This window comes from Somniosus microcephalus, chromosome 16 (genome assembly GCF_052327205.1).
Source record: "Somniosus microcephalus isolate GS21.2 chromosome 16, FLI_Smic_1.0, whole genome shotgun sequence".
NCBI classification, from domain to species: Eukaryota; Metazoa; Chordata; class Chondrichthyes; order Squaliformes; family Somniosidae; genus Somniosus; species Somniosus microcephalus.
This window is the reverse complement of record NC_141002.1, coordinates 65,984,314-66,005,897: the sequence shown is the minus strand read 5'-3', so window position 1 is coordinate 66,005,897 and position 21,584 is coordinate 65,984,314.

Genomic DNA, 21,584 nt, shown 5'->3' with positions numbered 1-21,584 from the left:
CTGCGAAAACTAATAACCCCAGAGAAGCCTGTGAACAAGAATTTCGAAAGCATAGTAGAAATCCTACAGGACCACTTAAACCCCACACCGCTGCTGATAGCAGAACGATTTAAGTTCCATAAAAGGGATAGAATATAAAAATAGGGAAGCATTGCTTCAGTTGTACAAGGTATTGGTGAGACCGCACCTGGAATACTGCGTACAGTTTTGGTGTCCATACTTAAGAAAGGACATACTTGCTCTCGAGTCAGTACAAAGAAGGTTCACTCGGTTAATCGCGGGGATGAGGGGATGGACATATGAGGAGAGGTTGAGTAGATTGGGACTCTACTCATTGGAGTTCAGAAGAATGAGAGGCGATCTTATTGAAACATATAAGATTGTGAAGGGGTTGGATCGGGTGGATGCAGGGAAGATGTTCCCGGTGATGGGTGAAACTAGAACTAGGGGGCATAGTCTTAGAATAAGGGGCTGCTCTTTCAAAACTGAGATGAGGAGGAACTACTTCACTCAGAGGGTGGTAGGTCCATGGAATATGCTGCCCCAAAAAGCTGTAGAAGCTACATCATTACATAAATTTAAAACAGAAATAGACAGTTTCCTAGAAGTAAAGGGAATTAAGGGTTACGGGGAGCGGGCAGGAATTTGGACATGAGTCTAGGTTCGGATCGGTCATGGCCCTGTGGGTAGCGGAGCGGGCCCAGGGGCCGTGTAGCCTGATCCTGCTCCTATTTCGTGTGTCTAATTCTGTTAGATTCAGGAGATGGTTCTGTGATAGTGGATTGGCGGTTAGGATCAGATCAGCCATGATCTTATTGAATGGCGGAGCAGGCTCGAGGGGCCGATTGGCCTACTCCTGCTCCTATTTCTTATGTTCTTATGAACCAACACAAAGACGAAAGCAATGCTGAGTACCTAACGGAACTGCGCAAGCTATCGAAACACTGCCAGTTTGGAGCAGGACTAGCAGATACGTTAAGGGACAAGTTTGTGTGTGGGCTGCAAAATGAAGAAACCCAGAAACGGCTTCTATCAGAAAAGGATCTTACGCTGGACAAGGCTTTCAGTATGGCAGTATCACACGAAGCAGCCGCAAGGGGCGCTGCAGAGATACAACGGAGACCGCAAGAATATGGCACCAATGAAATGTCCTATGGAACAGGGAAGTGCTATCGCTGCGGCAGAACAACACATGACCAGAAGGATTGTTGGTTCAAGGACCAAGTGTGCAGACAGTGTGGAAAAGCAGGACACATAGCAAGAGTCTGCAGGTCTGGGAAGAAAACAGTAAGAAATCTCCACAGGAGAAGTACAAAAAGGTACACCAGGTGATGGCAAGTAGTTCAGACGAACAGAAAAGTGACACAGGCTCCGGAAGCAAGGAGCTGGGTTGTCTGAAACTACATAAGGTAACCAAAATGAAGGATCACCAGACTATCTGGGTTACACTCAAGATAGACGGAGTCCAAGTGAAAATGGAATTGGACACAGGATCAGTCGTAACAGTCATAAACCAAAGGGACTACAAGCGGCTATTTTCACATATACCCTTGAAAGCTACAAAGATTGTCTTGAAGACGTACACGGGGCAAAAAGTCTACCCCAAAGGAAAAATAAGGGTGAAAGTGATATATAAAGGCCAGGAAATACCTAAAATGGATATATATGTATTGCCAGATGGAGGACCACCACTGCTAGGACGTGAATGGATCCGGAAAATACAATTAGACTGGCATTCCATACAGGCACTGAAGGTTGAGGCCAAAAAGGATGACGACGTCACACCTGGACGACTGTCAAAAATGCTAACTGACGCAAAAGAAGTGTTCCAGGAGTGACTCGGAACACTAAAAGGCATAACAGCAACGATTAAAATAGAGGAAAATGCAAGCCCAAAGTTTCTTAAGGCCAGACCAGTGCCTTATGCGATCAGACCAGCTGTCGAAGCAGAGCTGGAAGGGTTGGAACGTTCAGGAGTACTGTCCAAAGTAGACTGGAGCGAGTGGGCTACACCCATCGTTCCTGTAATGAAGAGGTCATTGAGTAATACGCCTGGGGAACCAAAGAAGGTCCGCATCTGTGGGGTTTTAAGGTGACAGTGAACCCAGTCCTTCACACGGTACAATATCCGCTTCCACGAATTGAGGATATTTTCGCCTCACTATCTGGAGGTAAACGCTTCACCAAAATTGATCTAGCCCAGGCGTACTTGCAAATGGAGGTAGAAGAAGCCTCGAAACAATACCTTACGATTAACACTCATAAAGGTCTTTATCAATACAACCGGCTGGTGTTCGGGGTAGCATCAGCTCCGGCTATTTGGCAAAGGGCGATGGATCAAGTCCTGCAAGGGATTCCAGGGACCCAGTGTTATTTGGACGACATCCTGGTCACGGGCGAAAATGACAGTGATCACCTCGCCAACTTGGAGAAGGTGCTCACCAGATTAAAGGAATATGGGCTACGAGCTAATCGCCACAAGTGCGAGTTTTTCCAGAGCAGATCTCGTATTGTGGCCACGTCATCGATGAAGAGGGGTTACATAAGTCCCCTGACAAGATTGAGGCAGTAGTCAAGGCTCCAGCACCGGAAAATGTGTCACAACTGAGGTCGTTCCTCGGGCTGGTAAACTACTACCATAAGTTCTTACCAAATTTGTCCACAGTATTACACCCACTGAACACCCTACTGCAAACAGGAGTACCATGGAAGTGGAATGACGAACGTAGACGAGCTTTCCAGAAGTGTAAAGAATTGATCACATCAAAAGAGGTGTTGGCCCATTTCAACCCAGCACTACCAATTCGTTTGGCATGTGATGCATCACCCTATGGTATTGGAGCGGTGCTGTCGCACAAATTCCCAGACGGGTTGGAGAGGCCAGTAGCCTTTGCGTCTCGGTCACTAACCTCAGCCGAGCGCAACTACGCCCAGATTGACAGGGAGGCCCTCAGCCTAGTATGGGGAGTAAAAAAATTCAACCACTATCTGCATGGCCAGAAGTTCACCTTGCTGACTGACCACCAACCACTTGTCTCCATCTTTAATCCTAAGAAGGGCGTTCCAGTGATGACGGCACAACGGTTACAAAGATGGTCCCTGTTTCTAGGGGGCGAATCAATATGAAATAGAATATAAAGGCACGAAACAGCATGGAAACGCTGATGGGCTATCGCGCCTGCCACTGCCTACTGTGGCGGAAGCACCAACAGTGGACCCTATCGAGATAATTTATTCGTCAATAATTGAACGATTGCCAGTAACGAACGTGGATATAGAGAAGGAGACCCGCAATGATCCGACGCTGTCTCGGGTATATGATTTGACGGTGAGGGGATGGCCAACACATGGCGACTCACTGTTGCCAACATTCTCCTCCAGAAGAGAACAACTGTCAGTATGCCAGGGGACAGTGATGTGCGGATCCAGAGTGGTGATTCCACCCAAGTTAAGGGAGAGAGTGCTAAATGAGCTACATGAAGGTCATCTGGGGGGAGTGAAAATGAAAAGCCTTGCTAGGGCTTATGTGTGGTGGCCGGGAATCGATCAACAAATCGAAGACCTAACCAAGAGCTGCTCAGGATGCCAGAAGGTCCAAAATGCACCACCACATGCCCCTCTACACCCATGGGAGTGGCCCTCCTCTCCATGGCAACGGGTGCATATTGATTTTGCTGGTCCATTCATGGACTCAATGTTCTTAATAGCAGTGGATGCTCATTCAAAGTGGCCTGAGGTGATCAAAATGTCCTCAACCGCTACAGAGAAAACGATTGCAGTCCTACGGACCATATTTGCCAGAAACAGCTTGCCAGAGCAGATTTGCTCTGATAATGGACCACAGTTTGTGTCCGAAGAGTTTCGAAAATTTATGAGAAGGAATGGGGTAAGGCATTACACATCCGCCCCGTATCATCCAGCCACAAATGGATTGGCCGAGAGGTTCGTACAAACCTTTAAGAAGGCAATAAAGGCCATGTGCGACGATGAAATTCCACTACAGCATAAGGTGGACAATTAGCCTACCGAAACGCGACACATGCAGTTACCAACCAGACCCCGGCCATGATGTTCTTTAACCGAAAGTTGCGATCTCGTCTGGACTTGCTTAGACCAAATGTGCAAAGAAATGTTGAGGATAAACAATTCCAGCACATCAATGAGAAGCCGACAAGGAGCTTCAATGTAGGACAACCAGTCTTGGCCCGTGACTACCGAACAGAGAAATGGCAACCCGGAACGATATGCACACGGCAGGGGCCGTTAATGTACACAGTGGATGTCGGGGAGAACATTGTGAGACGCCACGTTGATCAGATCTTAGCGTCACAGGAACCAGTCAACCCCATGTCTTGCGTACCTGGGGATGAACCCGACATACCGGTAGCATCTACCTCCGAACCAGTAGCAGTGGAACCCGATGAACTAACCGATGAAAAGGGGTCAGAATCGCCTCCGCACCAAGAACAAGAACCTCAGGAAAGGCGCTATCCCGAAAGGATCAGGAAGCCGCCCCAAAGACTGAATCTATAAATGGACTATTGTTGTTTAATGTACATGTTAAAGTGTTAATTGTTATTTGAATATTATGGGTACTACTAATCTAAAAGGGGAGGAATTGTAGTGTATGTACCTTTAAGAGAGAACTACTTTTACAGCTCCTGTATACTGTAGTACCGGCAGTGACCACACCTGTATATAAGCCTTGAGCATGCCTCTGTACCCCAGTCTTGAGACTACCCTACTCCAGTAAATACCTGTTGATTGTTAAGTTACAGCATCCGTGTGGTTATTGAAAAACATCATACTCTCTGAATCACGGATCTAACACCTTCCAATCCACGGGGACCGTTCTAGAATCTAGGGAATTCTGGAAGATCAAAACCAATGCATCCACTATCTCAGCAGCCACCTCTTTCTTAAAACCCTAGGATATAGGCCATCAGGTCCAGGGGATTTGTCAGCTTTTAGTCCCATTAATTTCTCCAGCACATTTTCTTTACTAATATTAATTACTTTAAGTTCCTCACTCTCATTAGACCCTTGGTTCCCCACAATTTCCGGTAATTTCTTTGGGGTAGATTTTGCCGAACCTGTCGGGAAGAAGGCGGGACTTCCCCTTTCGGGTTTTTGACCCGCCTACTTCGACGTCCGGCCAATCCGCGCGATTTCCCCTTGATTGACCTTGTTGAGCCCGCCCAGCGGGCTCAGCAGGCCAATTAAGGGCCACCCGGCAACAGGTGACGTCACAGACTGAAATTTCATCTGACATGAGTCATTCTGCACAGACTCAGAACTCACACCGGCACTCAAAGCTGAAGGCTGTCACTTTTGACAGATCGCAGCCGTTCAGCTTTAAGTACCGGCTGAGTGATGTGCTCCCGACGGCTACGGGAAGAAAGGCTGTTAAGGTAAGTAAAAGTTCTTTACACACTTTAGACACACCAAACACACTTACCTTTGCACTCATGCACCCATCACTCACCTGAGCGCCAACATCGCGACCCCTCCAACTCCTTCAACCCGACGGCCCGCCTGCTCTACCTGGCGTGGTTTGGAGCCGTCGGGAAACCCACACGAAACCCTTCAAAATAGGGATTAGGCTAAAAACTGCCTGTTAACTACCTGTTAACAGGCAGTTAATTGGCACTAATCCCTTCCCGCCTGGTTTCAGCGGGTCCCAGTGCGGGGCGGGTACCCGCCGCCCCTGAAACTTACGTGGGGTGGGGTTTTGGGCGGGATGGTGTCGGGACCCCCAAATTCAGGATTTCCCCCTCCCCACATGCCTGAAACCCCTCCTGATGGCTCCCCGAAAATCTAGCCCTTTGTGTCTTCTACTGTGAAGACAGACACAAAATATTTGTTTAACGTCTCTGCCATTTCCTTATTCCCAATTATAATTTCTCCTGTCTCTGCCTCTGCGGAACGACATTTACTTTTGCTAATCTCTTCCTTTTTACATATCCATAGAAGCTTTTACAATCTGTTGTTATGTCCCTTGCTAGTTTAATCTCATTTTTTCTTTTCTTTTTCTTTATCAATTTCTTGGTCATCCTTTGTTTAATTCTAAAATCATCCCAATTTTTGGCAACATTAAAAGCCTCATCCTTTAATCTAATACTATCTTTAGCCACAGTTGGGCTACTAATCCCATGGGGTTTTTCTTCCTTAGGGGATGTATATTCATTGTGAATTTTAAATTAATTCTTTAAATGTTTGCCATTGCTTATCTACTGTCATATTTTTTAATCTAGTTTCCCAATCTACCTTAGCCAACTGCCCCTCATACCTAGGTAGTTTGCTTTCTTCAGAATTAAGACCCTAGTTTCGGACTTAACTAAATCACTCTCAAACTCAATATCAATTTCTATCATATTATGATAACTCTTTCCTGGAGTCTCCTTTACGACAAGGTTATTAATTAACCTTTCTCATTGCACAATACTAGATCTAAAATAGCCTGTTCCCTAGTTGGTTCCTCGGCATGCTGATCTGGAAAACTTTCTTGAATACATTCCATGAGCTTGTCCTCCACACTATTACTGCAAATTTGCTTTGCTCAGTCTATATGAAGATTAAAGTCCCCAATCATTACTGTATTACCCTTGTTACATGCTCCTCTAATTTCCTGATTTATACTCTACCCGACACTACAATTACTGTTAGGGGGCCTATAAACTACTCCCGCCAGTGTTTTCTGCCCCTTGTTGTTTCTTAGCTCCACCCAAACTGATTCTGCATCTTGATTTTCTGAGCTAAGATCTGTTCTCTCTACTGTCTTTATCATAATTCTCAACAAATATACATTCCCTTAAGGAATAAAAACTCCAGTGGAAAGGTGGTACAACCATGGCTAATTAGCAAATTTAAGGACCAGAATTTATGTAGCACCTTTCACAACCTCAGGATGTCCAAAAGCGCTTTACAACCAATGAAGTACTTTTGAAGTGTAGTATTGTAGGAAATACAGCAGCCAACTTGCACACAGCAAGCTCCCACAAACAGCAACAAAATAAATGACCAGATCATCTGTTTTGGGTGTTGGTTGAGGGATAAATGTCAGCCAGGACACCAGGAGAATTCCCCTGCTCTTCTTTGAATATTGCTGCGGGTTCTTTTACATCCACCTGAGAGGGCAGAAGGGGCCTCGGTTTAATGTCTCATCCAAAATCTCTGGAGTGAGACTTCAACCAACAACTTTCTGACTCAAAAATGAACATACTACCACCGAGGGATGGACAGACAGATAGATAGATAGAAACTTGCATTTATGTAGCACCTTTAATGTAGTAAAATGTCCCAAGGCACGTCACAGGAGTGTAATCAGATAAAGTTGACACTGAACCAAAGAAGCAGAGATTAGGATAGGTGACCAAACTTGATGGCAGCACCAAGATCGTCAACTATGTCTGATTCATTCACTTTGGATGAACTAAACACAGCCCTGTCGACAACCAAATCTAGAAAAGCTGCTGGTCCAGATGGTGTTTACCCAGAATTCTTAAAAGCACTGGGACCCAACGCGGAGAGATGGTTGACCTCCTTCGCTGAGATACTGGTAACTGGTAAAATTCCATCTATTTGGAGGGAGGCTAAAATAATTGCCCTCATGAAGCAGGGGAAGAATGCTTGTGAGGGCTCCAGGCACCGCCCGATCTGCTTACTTTGCACTTGATATAAAGTGCTGGAGAGGCTACTACTCAATAGACTATCCCCAACATCAAAGAGCGGCCGTAACTGCTGCGACCAAGTGGTAGCTTTAACTACACACATCAAAGCAGGCTTCCCGTGCCAGCTCAAGACCGCCATAGCACTCGTGGACTTGTCAGCGGCATAGGACACCATATGGAAGCATGGACTGCTTTTCAAGCTCTCCACCATTTTATCCTGCAGAACAACGATCCGTCTTCTCAACTCCAAGCTTAGCAACCGACGCTTCCGTGTATACACTGGCACCCAGAAGAGCAGATATAGGACCTTGAACAACAGACTCCCACAGGGTTCTGTCCTGACACCCATGTTATTCAACGTTTACACCAGTGACCTGCCAGAAACAGAGTCCGGCAAGTTCATATACGCTGATGACATTGCCTTGGCCACGCAAAACATGAATCTGTCCATCACCAAGGAGACCCTGACCAGTGATTTACAGAGGATGGAGGCCTAGATTCACCGATGGCGACTTTGGCCAAACCTGCAAAAGATCATCACCTCGACATTCCACCTCAACACCCATCAAGCAAACCAAGCTTTGAAAGTCTCCTTTTGCGGCGTAGAGGTAAACCATGCCAAAAAAAACCTCCTATTTAGGAGTCGAGCTTGATCGCACCCTATCATATAGACAGCATCTCCAGAACCTTGGGAAGAAACTAAAGAGTAGAGTCAACTTGATCCAGAAACTCGCCGGATCCACATGGGGAGCAGACGCTCAAACCCTCCATACGGCAGCACTCGCCCTGGTGTACTCTACAGCGGAGTACTGCTCTCCGGCATGGCTATCGAGTCCGCATGTCAAATCTGCTGATGTCCAGTTGAATTCTACTATGAAAATTATCACCAGTATGCGTTTATCGACACCATCACCTTGGCTGCCCGTGCTTGCAAACATCGCACCACCACACCTACACCACGAATATGCAGTCTCCAGAGAATACAACCGCTACACCAGCAAAGACATGTCGATCCAGGCCGACTTGAACAACCTACCACCAACCCGTCTCAAATCTAGGAGGCCATTTTGGACTGTCACCAAAGCCCTTCAGCAATCTCCCCTCAGCCTTGATGACCGATGGCGAAATGCTTGGAAAAACTATGACATACGGAATGGATTCCTTATAGAGGAGCCCACAGTACAACCTGAAGGATCAAACCTTCCTCACAAACAGTGGAACCATCAACCACCTCAGAACCAGTCATGGTAGACGCTGCCACCTTCTCCATAGATGGAAGATTAAAGCATCCCCATCATGTGACTGTGGAGCTCCTAATCAGACCCTGGAGCACATCATTTAGTACTGCCCTCAGAGGAAATTTGCAGGCAGCCTACAAGATATCCACACTGTTACACCGGAAGCTTTGGCCTGGATATCTGACTTAGATTTGACATTTGATTTGCTTTGCTACTACCTTATGAAAGAAGAGAAGAAGGTGACCAAAAGCTTAGTCAAATAGGTATATTACAAGGAGGGTCTTAAAGGAGGAGGGAGAGGTGGAGAGGCTAGGGAGGGAATTCCAGAGCTTGGGGCCTAGACAGTGGAAGGCATGGCTGCCAATGGTGTGGTGATAGAAGTGTGGATGGACAAGAGGCCAGAGTTGGAGGAACAAGTGTGGTCTAACCAAGGTTTGATACAAGTTTCCGAGGGACTGCCTAAGAAGAAGAAGAAGGATACAAGTTTAGCATAACTTTAACAGAGAAAGTCTCCCAACAACTCCAAATTATTTGTGTAGCAGGTTTTAATCAAGTACAGAGCAGTGAAAGGAGCTGGGGCCGGTGAGGAAAGAACAAAAGGAAAGGTCTGTGATAGGGTGAAAGGCTCCGTTTTTTGGACAGTGTTATGTTCATTAATAACTAGACATTCTTATTATGAACACAGCTAGCTTTTGCTAGTTACTTTATTGAGCACATGTGGACTAGGTACTGTATCTGTGGAGGCTTCCATCTTGACTGCTGCCTTGTGGGTAGCCTAGTGCCTCATGGGTAATGTAGTCTTAATATCATACAGCTGGGTAGTGTAGTCTTATACATACAGCTATATACAGCTCTACACAGCTCTACGGCTCCACCTAGTGTCCACTATAGAACGACATGTTATTGATCATTACAGACAGCAGTTGCTGGTAATGATTCTGCTGTTGCCATTTACAGCTCCTCTATGTTATGTTCATAAATAAATAGACATTTTCATTATGAACAGCTAGCTTGAGCTAGTCATTTATTCAGCCATGTGGACTCGTGTACAGGCATCCATCTTGACTACTGCCTTGTGGGTAGCCCACCACTAAACATACAGCTCCACCTAGTGTACCATTCTAGAATGACATGTTACTGATCATTACATCCCCCCTTCCTTAGAGGTTAAACAAAATCAATATCAATCAATCATAACAACATAAACATCTTCACAACAGTCAACACATTTTCAAAGCTTTACTTTATGAACTCTAAGCTTTTCATTCTTTTATTATAGTTTTCTTTGTACTCAAAGATTAAGTTTATCAGGCTTTTTTACTTCATGTGTGGATCTTCTCAGCACAGGTAAGTCTGATGTGTTTTCATGAGAGCCTGTATGTGTGTTTGTGTTAGATTGTTCTGGTGGTGAGTGACAAGATTCAGTTGTGGCATTGTCATCGATTTGCTCTTGGATAGTTTCTTGTGTTTTCAGGAGGGAATGGCGGTTCCTCCTGAGAATCTGTCCTTCCTCAGTTCTAACAGTGTATGACCTTGGTCCTACTTCCTCAAGAACTGTAGCTTTCCCGTTCCATGCATCTGGATCCTCAATCCTGACAACATAATCCCTTGTCAATGGTTTCAGAGTTTTGGATGACTTGTCATAGTGTGATTTCTGTTTCAGCTTTAACAGTTGCAGTCTCTGTCTCTGCTTTTCTTTTGCACAGCAGGGTAGCGTGGCGCGCAACTTGCGACCCATTAGGAGTTCAGCAGGTGAAGAATCACAGTCTAAAGGGGAGGCTCAGTAGCTCAGCAGGGCGAGATAAGGATCAGACTTGCTTTCTGTTGCTTTCTTCAGTAGCTGTTTGAGAACTTGAACACCTTTCTCTGCCTTACCATTCGACTGAGCATACAGAGGACTGGATGCGATGTGTTGAAAGTCATAATGTGCTGCAAACTGTTGCCACTCCTTACAGTTGAAGCACGGACCATTGTCGCTAACGGCAATCCTGGGAATTCCATGTCTGGCGAAGATGGATTTAACATGCATTATGACACTGCTTGCTGATGTGCTTGAGAGCAGCGCCATCGCAGGATAGTTAGAATAGTAGTCAATCACTATTAGATAGTCTTTACCATTCAAATGAAAGAGGTCCATACCAACCTTTTGCCATGGTGCTGTTGGTAAGTCAGCTACTATCATTGGTTCCTTTGCTTGTTTGTTTTGGTGTTTCTGACATGTCTCACATATACCTATCATGTTCTCAATGTCTTTATTTATGCCAGACCAATAAATAGTGTCTCTTGCTCTCCTTTTGCATTTTTCAATTCCGAGGTGTCCCTCATGAATCCTTTTGAGCATGTCTTGACGTAGAGCCTGTGGAATGACTATTCTGTTCTGTTTTAGTAATAGTCCACTTGTGACACTTAACTCTGACCTGATGTGATAGTACTTTGGACAGGAACCTTTTGGCCAACTATGATGAATGTTCTCTATTACTGTTTGTAACACTGTGGGCTAGATTTTCAGTTGCTTGCGCCAGCAGTTAGCGCCTTAAGAGAAGTGAATTCTGGGCGCTATGCGTGTAGCGCCCGGGCGCAGCGCAGTTTGCGCCTCGCCCCAAATTAAGTTGGCCGTTTGCGCCGGCGCTAAGTTTAGCGCCCGCCCGGATGCGCGCGCAGAAAATGACGTCACATCCTCGTGCAACGCCATTTGGCCACCCCGATTCCAAACTTCAGTCGGACCGCCCCATTGTACGGCTGGCGGCCGGAGCGTTTGAAAAAAGGAACGCAACACAACCAGCGCGGGCCCCGGGGGGCGCAAATTAAAGGGGACGTGCCCTCCAGTATAAAGGCCAGCCATTTTTCAGCAAACACTCTTATGCAACGCATTTCTGGACACACAACAAGGAGGATAGCTAACTGGTTTCAAGCAGCAACAGCTCAGGTATTTTTGGACTCAGGCCAGAGCGCTGCAAGTGGCCTTTTGGAAATTTGAGTGTTTGCCAGGATTTGATGGGGGTTGCATGGGGTGCCAACGCGGAGCTGCAGCGCCATGTCCATAGGGCTCGCAGACGCATTGTGAGAGGGGCAGCCCTGGCTAGAGGCAGAGGGAGCTACAGGCGTCGGCCACGTAGGCCTTACCCAGTCAGGCTATACCGCCAGCAGCGCTCCTACCTAAACATGAGTGCCTTGCGATGTGTTAGAAGGTTCTGATTCCGAAAGGAGGTGATTGCAGAGATCTGCCACCTGCTTCGCAGAGATCTGCGGCCAAAGCTCAGGTGCAGGACGTCTCTGTCGGTGGAAGTGAAGGTGACGGTGGCATTGAACTTCTATGCCACCGGCTCCTTCCAATCCGCTGCTGGGGACATAGCAAACATCTCCCAGTACGGCACGCATCGCTGCATCCGCCAGGTGACCGAAGCACTGTTCAGAAGGAGAAGCCAATTCATCTCCTTCCCCATGGCCCTGGAGAGCCAGCATCAGCGCGCATTGGGATTTGCCAGACTCGGGGACTTCCCCTTGGCGCAGGGCGCCATTGACTGTACGCATGTGGCTTTGCGGGCCCCTCTGGAGCATGGTGAGCAGTATCGCAACAGGAAGGGCTACCATTCTCTGAATGTGCAGCTGGTCTGTGACCACAAGCAGCGCATCATGGCTGTCAATGCCAGCTTCCCAGGCAGCAGCCACGATGCCTTTATCCTGCGGCAGAGTACTGTGCACGACATGTTCCAGGCACAGCCTCCCCCAAGAGGATGGCTACTCGGGGACAAAGGCTATCCTTTGTGTACCTGGCTCATGACCCCGCTCCGCGCGCCCAGGACCGCTGCTGAAGAGGCTTACAACGAGAGCCATCAAACCACCCACAACATCATCGAGCAAACTATTGGGGTCCTCAAGCAGCAGTTCCGCTGCCTTGATCGCTCCGGAGGAGCTCTCCAGTATTCACCGGACCGGGTCTCCCAATTTGTGGTAGTTTGCTGCATGCTACACAACCTGGCTATCCGCAGGACTCAGGCACTGCCACCTGACGTTGGAGCAGCACCTCAGGAGGAGGAGCATGAGGAGGAGGAGGAGGAGGAGGAGGAGCAGGAGTACGTTCCCAGGAGGGAGCGACCAGGGCCAAGGGCCGCGCGACGCCACCTTATTACACGGTACTTCTAAGCCCCCTGTCAGGGAATGCCTTGGGGCCATGAGGGAAGATGAATGCAGCCGCTCCGCAAGCCCTCAGCCGGCGAAGCCAACAAACACTAAGAAGAACAACCATGGAGACTGCATGAATAAAGATAACTATTTATTACACAAAAATGAAAACCCCTTCCCACATGAATCCCCAAAAACAATCTTCGGGCCCCACAAAAAGCCCAACAAACGACTCACTCCCACAAACTGGGGAGGAGTCACTCCACATTTGAACAACCCGGGCCTCAACCTCGGCCTAACGCAAAAAATAAGCCCACAAACCAAACAACCATGGGCAAAAGAAAGATGGCCACCGCCATATAAAATGAAAGCTGGCCACACCCTCTACTGAGTGGCCCGCGAGGGCGAGACCTTGCCCAGCCTTTTGCCTCCCCTGCCCGGCCTGCTGCTCCTTCGCAAGCTCTGCCCAGTGGCTGCTGCGAGGCTGGGGGAAGGCGCCTGAGGCTCAGATGTCCTTCCGCCACATGCCGCTGGGGGGCGGCCTACACGGCCTTTGGGCCTCGAGGGGCCGTCTGCTGAGTGGCGCACCTGAGCCTGGCCAACATCAGCTCCAGCCGCTTGCCCTTGACGCCCCAGTGGGGGAATGGCGGCGACGGATGGCGCAATGTGGGCCAGCTGGCATCTGGGATGCACTGGCTGGTGCTGTGGCGTGCTGGCACTCGGCCGGGCCCGCACTGCAGGATCCGCAACAATCAGCCGAGGGGCGGCTCGCTGGGATGCTCCAGCGCGGCGGCTGCCCTGGCGATGCCTGCCTGAGACAGCGCGTGTGGCAGCAGTGAGTGCCCCTGTTGTCCTGGTGTGCGCCCGCATCACACCCGCCAGGGTCTTGACGGCATCAGCCAGCATGCGGCCACTCGCGGAAGTTGATGCCCCGAACTCGCGCACACTGGTCGCCAGCGACTCGATGGCCTCAGGCATGCGCCCCACCACGCTCATGAGCTCCGTGTGGCGCCGGTCCGAGTCCTCGGCCATCTTATCCAGCTTCCGCGCCTCCTCCGAGGTGAAGGTGTCCGGACTGGATTCGCGACTCTCCCGCTGGGGAGGAGGGGACCGAAGTAGGGGAACCTTGCCACGTTGGTGGCGGCGAGTGTGCCGATCAACAGCACTCCCCTCTGATCCTTCCCCCCTTTGGGGGGGAAGGCCGCGGGCCACGCGCACGGCTCCTGGGTGGCTGGACGCCACTGGCCCCAGAAGCTGCATTCCCCTGCGACAGCTCGTCCAGGCACTCGTCCAGTGAGGATGTGTCAAGCATTTCGTCCTCTCCTGCGGGACCTGAGTGTTCCCCCGATGGTCCAGCTTGCTGTTGCTCCTCCTCCTGCTCGGAGGGGCTGTCACTGGCAGCTTCAGGGTCCTGGTCGTCACCAGCTGAAAGCAGGAATGCACAAGAGTAGCTTCAGAGTGAGGAGACGGCGTCAGCGAGGGAGTTAGGACTGGTGGCATTCAGCGCATTGGTGGGACAGTGGCAAAGGAGATAGCTCGGATGCGCAAGTGCGACGCGAGAGGGCCAAAAGGCAAGGTCCTTACCATTGCTGGGCAGTGGAGGCTCGGCTACTCCGCACGCTGTGGGGACGATCAGCCGGGCTCCCATGAGCATACACACGCGCTCCTCCAGCCGAGTGAGCTTCTGCAGCTTGGCGCGTCCTCCCCTGGCCCTGGCACGGGCCTGGCGATTATAGGCAACTTTAGCCTGCAAGAGAAAGGACGGGCTGTAAGTGCGCAGTGTAGCCCTGATGTAGTGTGCACTGCCTCCCATGGTGGAATAGCTTGGCCAGAGTGTAGCCCTGATGTAGTGTGCACTGCCTCCCATGGTGGAATAGCTTGGCCAGAGTGTAGTCCTGATGTAGTGTGCACTGCCTCCCATGGTGGAATAGCTTGGCCAGAGTGTAGCCCTGATGTAGTGTGCACTGCCTCCCATGGTGGAATAGCTTGGCCAGAGTGTAGCCCTGATGTCCTGTGCACTGCCTCCCATGGTGGAATAGCTTGGCCAGAGTGTAGCCCTGATGTAGTGTCCACTGCCTCCCATGGTGGAATAGCTTGGCCAAAGTGTAGCCCTGATGTCCTGTGCACTGCCTCCCATGGTGGAATAGCTTGGCCAGAGTGTAGAGTGCAGAATGGCCAATTGATGCTCATGCCTGTCCCAATGCTGCTGGCTGAGGGCTGGCCATTAGGACTTTGAGCTCCCTTTGCCCATCATGTCAGGTGTACATGCAAGAATGAGGAGGAGACTGGAAAGGGTACTCACCCTGACAATCCTGGTCAGGTCGTTGTATTTTTTACGACATTGTTTGTGGGTCCTGGGGGCATCGCCGGTGAACGTCACCCTGTGGGCGATCTGCTTCCAGGCTCTGGTGTAATCGTGGTGGTTCGGATTCCTCCCACTCTCTGGGAACAAGATCCTGCGCCTCTGCTCCAGAGCTGTGACCATTATTTCCAGATCACCCTCTGAGAAGCGCAGGGCACGCTCACGGGCCTTCTCTGGCGTTGCCATGACTCCCTGGGTCTGAGCAGCAGTGTTGAGGCCTCTTTGCAAGGCTGCAGTGTGCAGGGCGTGGCAGCAGACCAATTCGTCCCTTCCCCCTTTAAGAGCTGGTCGGCGCCACGGGGTCTGCTGTCAATCAAAAAATGACCGCACCCGCGCTGCGCCCCGCCTGGGCGCTATCCCTCTGGACCGCCGGCTTAGCGCCTAAAGATAGTAGTGGAACGCCTCTTTTAGCGCTCCAACAACCTCTTAGGGCGATGCCACTGAATTTCCGGCAACGGGGCGCAGCTTACGGGCGGGCGCTAACTTCGGGCGGGCGCTAAGGTTAGCGCCCCAAAACTGGCTATACTGAAATTCTAGGCCTGTATCTTTTACTGTTTCTTCTGCTATTTGCTTTGATTTTGTGTCTGACACAGGCAGTGCAGCAGTGACCATACTCACATGAACATCCACGTCTTCCTCAGTAGAGCTCACATGACTCATTGTGGGTGCTCGGGATAGTGCATCTGCTAACACTATGTGTTTGCCTGGTGTGTAGATCAGTTCAAAGTCATATCTTTGCAGCTTCATCATGAGTCGTTGAATCCTTGGAGACATCTCATTCAGATTTTTTTTTATGATGGCAACCAGTGGGCAGTGGTCTGTCTCAACTGTGAAGGTGGGAAGTCCATATATGTAGCCATGGAACTTTTCTAGTCCAACTACCAAGCCTAGACATTCCTTTTCAATCTGGGCGTATCGACACTCAGAATCAGTCATAGACCTGGAGGCATAGGCAACAGGCTCCCAATCTTCACCCTCTGCTTGTAGCAAGACCGCACCTAGGCCATCTTTTGATGCATCCGTTGACACTTTGATTCTCTTTGTTGGGTCAAAGAAGGTGAGTACAGGTGTGGTTGTCAGCACTGTTTTGAGGTTCATCCACCCTTGTTCATGTCTTTCTGTCCATGCGAACTCATTTGTTTTATGTAGCAGGTCTCGCAGACAGGCTGTCTTGGCTGACAAGTTAGGAATGAACTTTCCAATGAAGTTTATCATCCCCATGATGCGTAGCACTCCTTTTTTGTCAGTGGGTCGGGGCACGTTGAGTATGGCGTTTACTTTTTCCATATCTGGCTCTATTCCTTTACCAGATAATCTCCTAGGAAAGTGACTTCCTGGACGCCAAACTGACACTTGGCTTTGTTGAGCTTCAGTCCATTCCGGCGTATGCTCTGTAGCACTTTAGTCAGTCTCTCATTGTGTTCTTTCAGTGTGGAGCCCCAGATGATGATGTCATCAACATAGACCCGAACTCCTTCCAGACCTTCAATTATGTGTTCTATCGCTCTATGAAAGATTTCAGATGCAGATATTATCTCGAAAGGCGTTCTGAGGAAACAATACCTGCCAAATGGTGTGTTGAAGGTACAGTATTTGGTGCTCTCTTCATCCAGTTTTAGTTGCCAAAATCCTTGTGAGGCATCGAGCTTTGTGAAGTATCTGGCACCTGACATTTCACTGGTGATTTCTTCTCGCTTGGGAATCTGGTAGTGTTCATGTTTTATGTTTGCATTTAAGTCCTTTGGATCCATGCATACTCTTAGATCATTGTTTTTTTTCTTTACACATACCATGGAGTTAACCCAGTCTGTTGGCTCTTCAACTTTCCTGATGACTCCTAGTGTGGTCATTCTGTCCAGTTCTTTCTTGAGCCGGTCACGCAGGGGTGCTGGAACTCTCTGTGGAGCATGTACCACTGGCTGAGCATCCTCCTTTAGCTGGATCTTGTAAGTGAATGGTAGAACACCAAATCCGTTGAACACATCCTGGGAATTACTACAGAATCCACTGAGTCATCTGGTCTGCTTATGGCACAGTTTATATGGTAGACTCTCTTGACCAGTTCTAAGTCCTCACAAGCTTTGTCACCTAATAGTGAATCAAGTCCTTCAGCCACAACAGAAAACATGAGATGATGCACTTTGTCTTTGAATGTCACTTTAAGTCTACATACACCTAAGCTATCTATTTTCTGTCCATTATAGTTCTTCAGTAGTACTGACTTTTTCTGTATTTTGGGCTTTTCTTTCATATTTTTAATGTCACTCATACTGATTAAGTTTGCTTTTACCCCAGTGTCTAGTTTCAATGTAACTAATGCTCCATTTACCTGCAGTGGCATTATCCATTTGTCCTCTTTTACTGCATTAACTTTATGTTCAGCATTGTCCATTCCTGAGGGCTGCATATTTTCTGTATCCTTTTCGATATTGTCACATGACACCATTCCTACAAAAAATGTCTCACTTAAATCAGTGTCCTCAATCACATTGACTTGTTGCCCTTTCTTTGTTTTTACTTTTGAAAAGCATTGTTTGGCAAAGTGATTCTTTCCATTACATTTTGTGCACATTTTCCCAAACGCTAGGCATTGTCTTGACTGGTGCTGGTAACCACAGCGTTTACAATTAAAAATTCCATCCTCCGATTGCTTTGCATTTCTGTTCTGCCCACGTTTCTTCCCCTTGTAGGACACAGCACCGACAGCAGCACAGTCACTCATTACTGTCGCATTATTATTAATTTCACTGAAAGTCTTTGCATGCTGTTGAGCAAGCTCACTGGCATGGCATATTTTCACAGCATCCTCCAATGTTATTTCGGTTTCTCTCAACAAACGTTCCCTGACTTTTTTTATCACGAATACCAAACACAATCTGGTCATGAATCATGGATGATTTCAGTTCAGAGAAATTACATTTCTGTGCTTTCAGTTTCAGATCAGTCACAATGCTATCAAAAGTCTCATTTTGCTGCTGTGTCCGTGAATAGAACACATACCTCTCATAGGTCTCGTTCTTTTTGGGAGAACAATGTGTATCAAATTTCTTTAGCACACCGTCCATTTTTTCTCTGTCCTCCTCTTGATCAAATACAAATGTATTAAATACCTCTATCACCTGCGGGCCTGCAACCATGAGCAGTAATGCTATTTTCCTTGCGTCTGGCTTCGTACCGAACCCGATGGCAGCAATGTAGAGTTTGAATTGTTGTTTGAAAGTCCACCAATTGCAGTCGACATTCCCCGTGAGTTTCAAACCCTCTGGTGGCTTCAAATTCTCCATGTCGCGTTTCACAATATTCAGCAGATATTACCAATCCTGGTACCATGTTATGTTCATAAATAAATAGACGTTTTCATTATGAACAGCTAGCTTGAGCTAGTCATTTATTCAGCCATGTGGACTAGTGTACAGGCATCCATCTTGACTACTGCCTTGAGATCAGGTTCCTGCCTCTAACACGCTTACAGTACATATAGGAAATTATAGCTTGTATTTTGAAGATTTCTGTAAAAACATTTTTTGCCATTTTCCCAAGTGTTCTGGTGTCTCCCTGCACTGCTGGATGATGTTATGAGAAGGATATCCTGTTCCTTTGCAAAAATTATTTACAATAAATTATAATGAAATCTGTTCACAATACAAATACACACTAAGGCTTGATTTTTCCCTACCTTGGCAGGTCTGGTGCGGGCGGTGTCCATGGCAGGTCACGACCCCACTGCTGGCTCCATCCCACTGTTGAAAATTAACTTACATTAATGGGGCCTATTAAGCCCGCCCAGTGCATTACCCAGCCCAATGAGACGGAGCGGGTCTGGTGACGTCATTCATGACGCATTTTCAGCTGGGCACTTTAAAGGGACCATGGCCACATTAGATTTGATGTTTACTCTAACACAGTGCTGCAAACACTGACAATGACTGCACAGAGGCAGAGGGCTGCACCCAGGTTCTCCCATGATATGGAGGGAGTCAGAGCATGCAGGGAGGTCCTCATCCCTTCCAATGGGCAGAAGAGAAATCCCCAGGAGACAAAAAGAGAGCCTGGTTGCAGATTGCAGAAGAGGTCACAAGCAGGGAGGTGGTCAGGAGGGCCTGGGTGCAGTGCCGCAAACATTTCAATGATCTCATTAGATCAGAAAACATTAGTATAAAGCCACACTCAACCTCATCCTGCTATGCCACTCATCACAGCCCCATCACTCTGCCTTCCCTACCCTACTCCTGCACATCCTTACACCAACTTACCTTGCACCTCCACCCATCCCTCTCTATCTACATTATCACATCCCCATCTCACCCTCATCCTAGTGCAATCATACCCACTAACAACACACAAGGGAAGGCACTTAGATATTTTATCCATGTTTATGTAAAGTTTCTGTTAATGTGGTGTGAAACATAAAAATCTTTATTTTCAACACTTTCCGGTCTTGGACAGATTTGTGTGCACCTTTGGAAGTGGCTTGGTGAGTTGTAGTGAATGGTGAGACATAACGGTACCCCCCGCAATGGTGATGAGTGTGAAAGGAATGGCTTGGGCATTGCAGGGATGCTTTATGGTGTTGGTGTGGGGTGGTGCCAACCTGGCACATCATGTGGCAGCCAGGGTGTACAGCGTCAAGTTAACTTAATCTGGCCATGGTGAGGCCATCCCTGGCCTCCCGGGCAGCAATGTGCTCGGGTGCTGATGCCCTCTGTCCTGTGATCAAGTGATTGCGGAAAATGCTGGTGCTGCTGGTGTGCCTGGTGCTGCTGGTGTTGGGGCTCATCGTGGTCTGATTCTGAGGACCAAGGTGAGACAGTTTCAACGGCACCCAAATTGATAGAATAGATGGTAGGTGAAGTAGAGTTAACAGAAGCAATCTGTCAGTGGTGGGAGAGGTTCTTACAATGAGGTGACACTGGATGGAGACTTTGCTTGAAAGACTTGCAGCCTGCAGAAAGCTCAATTTGTGTTGCAAATGCAGTGAGAAACTGCTTCTGCCTGAGGAAAGTGATCAGCTGTCAGGTGGGAGCTTTTATTGTACATTTCATCCTGTCAACTAATCAGCTGGAGCAATGGTCAGTCAACTCCCGCCTCAGGTTTACAGACGTGCTTCCTGAGCAGCGTGGTCCGCGTGGGCATCCAGTTAAATTTAAAAGGTAAGTTTAAAAACACTCTTAAGGGTCTGACAACAAGCTAATAATTGTTTATAATAAAAACAGAAAATGCTGGAAATACTCAGCAGGTCAGGCAGCATCTGTAGAGAGAGAAACAGAGTTGAGTTAACGTTTCAGGTCGATGACCCTTCGTCAGAACTGGAAAAAGTTAGAGATGTTTCCGACCCACTGTCAAAAATAACAACTTTCCCACCCTACCCGCCACCGATCTCGCCCACTACCACCCTGGAAATTTCAGCCTAAGACTTTACTTTTGCTGTAATATCTGTGAATGAAATTTTCATGAGGAAGAATCAGTTCCTATATGGACCCACAAACTTGCTGGACATGGGTTCCAACTGATAATTAACTACAATAAGTTATGGATCCCAGCAGTCCCAATGGAGGTTGCTGCTGAGCAGAAGTCAGACATTTCACCACAAGATGGAAAAATGAGAGTAACCAGGATTATTCTCCTACACTTCCTAATGAAGGGTTGAAGACAGAGGCTTGGGAGCAGGGTGCCCTCTTTGCTGAGGTTGGTACATGTCACTGAGGGGAAGAAAATGGTTAATACTTTTTCATTTTCCATCATAGCTTATTAAAATGTATACATTTATGTTTCTTCAGTCTTGCTGAAGCAGTATGTAGGGCAGCACTTCCCACAGTATCGCTTGTTGAAATGACCGACCATGAACATAGCACCACACTCTTCAGAAAGGCACTCACACCACAGACAATGGATTTTGCCATATTCATCAACCTTGTAACACTTCAGGACAACAAGCTTGACCTTCTTCCGCTTATGTTGGTTCTTCTTTGAAGTGGTGTAAGACTTCTTCCTCTCCTGGGTACCACCACAAAATCTCAGCCGGTTTGTTGTGGTCAGAGAGAGCACGTTCATCCTCCAGCTGACAAAATTGCAATAAGTTTCTTCCAAGTTATAAAAATCTACACTGAAGAAAGAACAAAGATATTTCGCAACAATCAGACACAAATCTTGGTGCCATATGTCATCCAAAACTCGGCTGCCCGTGTCCTAACC